Here is a 7,008-nt window from a genome sequence, read left to right on the forward strand (position 1 = left end):
GAGCTGAGATATGAACTCAGTCTGTTGAACCTTAAAAAGCCCACATTCTTTCTTTGACCTTGTTGGGGAGGTCATCCTGATGTAACTCTCCTCCCCATTCAGCTTCTAGTTGTGCTTATCTTGGGTCTGTGCTGGACAATGGGTGGTCCTGTAGTGACAGGGGCGGTTTGTACACATGTGGTATGATTCAGTTGACAGCTTGTTTTCTCCTTCTCCCAGCCCCAGTTCCAGAAAGTGGGATTAAAAAATTGACACATGTGTCCTTTAGGGACTTTCGTAGTTGTCAGTTGTATGCTGTATAAGCTTCACGAGAAACTTTGTGCTTCTTTATGAGAATATTCAAGACAAAAAAAAGTACTGCTTTTCTGTCTCCCCATGGCACAACTGCATGTCAGTTACCTCAGTACAGCGGGATTTACTATCAGAGCTGTTCAGTGTTTGCTTTTGTGTTTTTGCCTATGACCCCTGCCCCCACTGCTAACATTTACCTACTTGCCTTTTCAAGAGCTTAGGTTTGTCTTGCAACTTTATTTTTCTCGCTCATAGCAGTTCAGTGAATGTGTGTTGGTTCATAGCTGGACAGTGGGCTACACAGTAGTAGTAGGCATGGGACATGCTCTGCTATGAGCCACACCCTTTAAGTAGCTATTTGGATTCATTGGAGGAGAGATTTTTCTGGGGGTAGGACACCTCTGGACTCAAACTGGCATAACCCTTTAGCCAATGGGATCCCCTTAGACATTCTCTTTGGGTCTCATCCTCCAGAGATTTGCCTGCATATTCTATCCAGCCACATGCACTTTTGGGTTCTAGAAAGTACCACTACCTCCACTACTTCATTTGCAGAGCTATTGACTCTGCTGGGCAGGCTGTCGGACTGACTATTACAGCAGGAAGCTGTAACTGTTGTTTATTGTCTTGCCTTTTCTTGGTTGATTGGGATGAGTACACGGCTGCCAAGATCCAGATGATGGATGAGCAGTTCTGCTATGCAGGAGGATGGGATGCTGTCTGAAATATTTAGTGGAATACAGAGTTTGGGTACATTTTACTATTTTGGTGTCTAATTTTATTGTGAACTTTTTAGGATTAAGAAAAAATTTGTTTTAATTCTCAATTATTTATAGCCTGTATTGTTTACTTTTCTGGTGTTGTAAAAAAATACTATGACCAAGGCAGTTTATGGAAGAGATTATTTTGGCTTGTGCTTTCAGAAGGATGAGACCATCATGGCAGGGAGCTGAGAGATCACATGTTAAACCCCAAACATGAACAGAGAGAGTGAACTGGAATTGAGGCTAGTCTACATACTATCCTCAGAGCCTGCCCCTAGTGAGGTGTAGCCTGTTAAGTCACCACCAGGGTTCACATATTTGAGCCTATGGTAGACATTCTCATTCAATCCACTACATTCCACTCCCAGGCCCCAAAGGCTCAAAGGCCACTGTGACAATGCAAAGTGTCTTTAATCCTACTTCAGAAGCCCCCTTAGTCTTCCACAGTCTCAATAAAACCCTGTGAGTTTGAATAGTGAATTAAATTCAGCATCCAATGGCACAGATATACATTACTATTCCTAACAGGAGGAATGGGGGCAGAGTCAGAAAATCCTGGACCCAACAAGACTGATAATGCAGCATGTAATGACTGAATCCCCAGCTCAGCAATTCCCAGCTGTGGGCCATGACCCATCTGAAACCAGATATTTACATGATAATTTATGACAGTAGCAAAATGATAGTCATGAAGTAGCCACAAAAATAATTTTATAGTTGGGGGTCACCACAACACAAGGAACTGTATTAAAGGGATACAGCATTAGGAAGGTTGAAACCCAGTTCTCTAGCTTAATATCTGATATCTAAGGGCTTAGATGGCTCCATCCCTCCATCTTTTCTGCCTACAGAATATATTTCTTTTTTTTATTTTTTATTTTTTATCTTTTTTCGAGACAGGGTTTCTCTGTGTAGCCCTGGCTGTCCTGGAACTCACTCTGTAGACCAGGCTGGCCTCAACAGGCATAAATCTGCCTGCCTTTGCCTCCCAAGTGCTGGGATTAAAAGTGTGTGCCATCAATTATTGATCATTATTGGTTATCAATTAGTATTGATATTTTGATTACCATTTATTGATTATTGATTGGTATTTATTATTGATTGTTATTTCATCACCATCATCCACCTGCCTCTGCCTCCCAAGTGCTGGGATTAACAGCGTGCGCCACCACCGCCCAGCACTATTTTAGTTTTTAATATTTGGTCTTATTTTTTTGGTGTCTTTGTTTTTCTTTGGTGTTTGGTTTAGGACTTAGTGGCCCTTTCTGTGGTCCTTTCCAATTCTTTTATTGGTAGGGAGGGGCTGACAGCACAAAGACCCTTGTTCTTTTGTGGTTGTGAGCCCTCTGATCTATTGTCTGGGCTGTAGCCTGCAGTGTATTGATCTCAGGCAGCCTGCAGTGTAACCATTTGTGAGAGCTGGTTTGGCTGTCCTGTGCCCTCTTTAGAAGTGTGTGAGGGTGGGGGTGGGGGATATGAGAAATCAGAAAGCATGCAGAGGAAGATTGACATAGGGCAGAAATGCCTTGATCAGCTCTTTGTGTCTGTGAGAAAGCTTTGGAAAGATAGCTGCTGTCTTTTCAGATGCTGATCTCCAGTTGTGAAGGCTGCTTCTCTGGCAGCCTTGACTTTATGTCCCTGGTTTTTCTGTCAGGGAACCCCAACTATGTTGTGACATTGGCGCCACCTTGTGTCCCAACTCAGGGTTGGGAAGCTACCTCTGGTTGCCTAGGTTTGCTTGGAGCTTGGGGAGGGAGCCTCTCAGTCAGCTCTCTGTAAACCCCTTAGACTCATTGCATGCTTAATTTCCACCCTGATGCAGCTTTAGAGTGAAGCCCTAGTTGTTTATTTTGTGGGGAATGGGGGTGGATTTTCATCTCACCATAGGTCAGTTCTAAGCTGGACATAAGGTGCGCCAATTTGTTGTTAAATTTTCCAACCCTAATAGCCCATATAAATGACACACAATCCAAATATTGTAATTATAAGTCATATGTCAAGATTGGGCAAATCTAATACAATACTGACTTATTTCCCAACGCTAAGACTCCTTATTAATTGAGGTTTCTCCCGGCCAGGTGGTTCTGGCTTCCTTCTCCCTTTTTCCTTCTCTCTTTTTCTTCCTCTGCCTGCCACCCCTTTTTGAGCCTCCAGTCCCAACTTTCCCCACAACTATTCAATCACAGGCTCTGTTACTTTTATTGACCAATTAAAATAGAGAGAACATTCACATGGCATCACCTAAGTACATGATGGTCTGCTTGTGGGGTCTGACTTTTTAGTACAAATCCAAATAATGTTAGTTATTTAAATGTGTGTTTTACTATATTTCTGACACAGCTGTTTTCCACATGTGCATTTGTCTAGTCTGCTGTAGAAGCATAGAACACGTATTGTTAATGGTGGATATTCTTGCTAGTAATACATGCATTTTTGTTGGATATGCTACTATTGATTATCTAAGGGGTCATAATGGTTTTCACAGGAAAGCTAATTGTCAGAATTTTGTTTTGTTTTTTGAGTCAGGGTTTTTTGTATTGCCCTCAGTGTCCTGTAACTCACTTTGTAGACCAGGCTGCCCTGGAACTCACAGAGATCTGCCTGCCCTCTGTCTCTGAGTGCTGGGGTTTAAGTCTTGCACCTGGCTTGATATTTTTAATACTTACATCATTTTGTTAACTTTTGGGAGTTTGGTGAGGGCTAGTATAATTTGCACTTTAAATATATTTAAGTGGATCTTCACTTCCTGCTCTGTCCTTTATCTTATCAGGCAGGCTTCCTCTGATTTGGGACTAAATCGGCTTTCTTTAATTTTTTTTTCCAGTTTGTGTTCTTCTTTCACTGGCCTTTTATGAGAGTTGGATGTACTCAAAATTGGCTGTCATAGTGCATGAAAGATTCAGCCAGAGCCTGAGACAAGTAGATACAAGTGGGGATTTTTTTTTATTGTTTTTGCATCTATCCTCTATGATTTTTCTATGTAGTCAGACCATCATTACCAAGAAGTCAAGTTGGCACTAGGGTGAGGACCTTAAGACAACATCTGGTAAGGCTGTAGTCTGACCCTCAGTCTGCAGTGGGAAATATAATTAGAGTAACTCTGTAGACAGACATTTGAAAGAATGAATAACTAGTATAGTCCAGTTTTGGGTATTGTTACTCATATATCTTTATAAAGAAATAAAATTTTTTTATTAATGTTACTTAAGCAGCTTTTGTACTTATTAATGCTACTAAAAAGAAAAACAAAAAACAAGCAGGTAGCATAGCCAGGATGTCAATTTCGTATAGCATTGTCATAAATCCTGCATTTATAAGCCTGCTACCATATATTTGTAGCATCTAAATACACATTTTTGTGTTACTTGTTCAAGTGTTGTCATTTTTCCCATAAAACTTTTTACTGAGTTAATCCTGCTTACTTGCTTCTTACATTATACCATCTGGAATAGTAGTAAGCCAGTGTTGCGGCCCGAGCTGCCCCACGCTTGAGGGCCAAAATGTTGCAGACCGCTCTGTCAATGTTTGAACCTACTCTGCCAAAAGTTTTGGGAGCTAAACTGCTAGAACCTTCACTGACCCAGCTGCTCAGGTCTGCGTGTCAGGGTTCAGCAAGAGAGAGAGGACAGACTCGAAGAATGGAGACCAGACAGAGTGTGACTCAATCCTGTTTATTCTTCAGTCTCTCTTCCTAGTCCAAGTCCCAAGTCTTGAGTCCCTAGTCCCTAGTCCATAGTCCCTAGTGCCTCCAAGTTCCAAGTTTCTTTCAAGTGCTAAGTGCCTAATGTCTAATGCCTAATTCTCTGTTCTTCCTCCAAGTGCCAAGTACCTAATAACTAATAATTCTTCTTCTGAGTTCTCTAGTCCAAGTGTCTTCTTCCTCAATGCCTAATTCCTGCTCTGCCTAATTCCTACCCATAATTGTACTCATAATTATACTCCAAGTTGTACTCTCCTAATTCCTACTCTTAATAATAATTTCTTCGGTCTGCCTCTCACCTTTTATATGTCTCACTTCTAAGCCACCCCTCTAAGTCACACCTTTAAGCCATGCCCTTAGGTCTTGTCTCTAAATCTGATTTCTAAGTCACGCCCTTAAGTCACACACCTTCAATCTCACACACCCAAGAAAAGATCCTGGGTATCTAAACCAAGATGTTACCAGAGTTTGCTCAGCTGTTAGAAGCTGATGTAATCAAGCCTCTTGTCAAGGTATATGGCTCAAGATGGCTGCAAGGATGATAGTCACCTTTTATCGGCTCCCCACAAGCCAGCTGGTTTGTGGCTGAATACAGGACTTCAATCCTATATGTGGTGGTATAGGGTTTAATGTGTTAGAAAATGGCTTCTATAAAAAGCAAATGTAAAACCAGGAGCAGATGCTCAGGAAAAAGTATTGTTCCTTTTATGAAAAACATATGTTATTCACATAGCAAATAAATGACAACTCCTATGTTAGAGATGATAGGGTCTAGTTAATCTTGTAGAGAAAGTTACAGACCACAACTGGATAAGCTTGTGTGTGCTTGTAATTTCAGTACTTGATAAATGTCAGTAGAAGGCCATGGAAGTAGTAGGAAATTTAGACCCTATTTTGAAAATAGATGAAAAACAACAAAGAAAATGTACATGTCTTTAGTTTGGACAAGAATTATCTTTTGAACAAACAAATGTCTATGGTTTAGCTTTCTAGTACTTAGAAGGGAAACAGTAAGTAACAGAGAATTTGTATTTTAAGCTTTCAAGTTAGATACATTAACTTAAATTCTTTTATTCTTTAGAAATCACATAATTAAGAAGATTGAGACAGAAAATAAAGGGAAAGCAAATGGGCTGAGCACCTGGATTGTTTTCACCTGATATGTATAAAAGAAAACACTTGAGGTTTGTTATAGTATATGAGATATTTACATACTCTGCATATCTATGTGTGTGCATGTATGGATGGATGTAGTATACAGGTGAGATTATCTAGTTACACTGGCGTATTTTCTGGATATGAGGAATAGGAAACCAAATTTTCTAAAAATGATTAGTAAGTTATTGTTTAATCAAATGGCTGCCAGAAACTTGAAATTAATATAACATATTAGTTTTAAGTTCTATAGAAACTTCTTGTCTGTTCTCTGTTTTCCTATTACAGTGAGCTGCACAGCTCTCCTAAGACAACGGAGATGGACTGCACCTCCCTCACCATTTTTTTTTTTTTTCCAGACAGGGTTTCTCTGTATAGCCCTGGATGTCCTGGAACTCACTCTGTAGACCAGGCTGGCCTCGAACTCAGGAATCCGCCTGCCTCTGCCTCCTAAGTGCTGGGATTAAAGGCATGCGCCACCACTGCCCGGCCTCCCTCACCATTTTTATCTTTGGCGACCCCAGGGACTGTGTGGTACAAGATAATAAGATGGTTTACATTTATTAAAATACTTTGAGTTTATTGTGACATGTTTTATCTTAACTATTGCTGAAGAGTTAAAAAAAAAAGAATTTTACTAGTTTTGTACTAAATATAGAAAAAATTTTCAGTTCATGTAGGTGTTTGAAACTTAAAAATTTGTACCTGAAAATAATAGAAGCCATATTTCCTTAATAAAGTTTAAGGAAAATAAATTTTAACATAATGATTAAATCTTATTTTAATTCAGATACACCAGATTCATCAGTAAGGTAGACTTCAGGTTCTAAACAAAGATATTGAATTGAGTCTTTCTTTCAAAAGCTAAAATTGCTTCCTGTAGTTATAAAGGCAGGTATGGAGAAGCTAAGTGAGTTCTAGTTCTTAATGGATCGTCAATTCTTATATATTTATAGAAAGATTAGTGTTGCAAGTTAATTCTATGACTTCCACATATTAAATACATATTATGAAAGGAAATAATTTTAGCCTGAGTTCTTCATTTTTACTACTATGTAAATAATTTTAAATAACATAATAGTCCCTAATGATAGAGCC

This window comes from Arvicanthis niloticus, chromosome Y, assembly GCF_011762505.2.
Source record: "Arvicanthis niloticus isolate mArvNil1 chromosome Y, mArvNil1.pat.X, whole genome shotgun sequence".
Classification (NCBI taxonomy): domain Eukaryota; kingdom Metazoa; phylum Chordata; class Mammalia; order Rodentia; family Muridae; genus Arvicanthis; species Arvicanthis niloticus.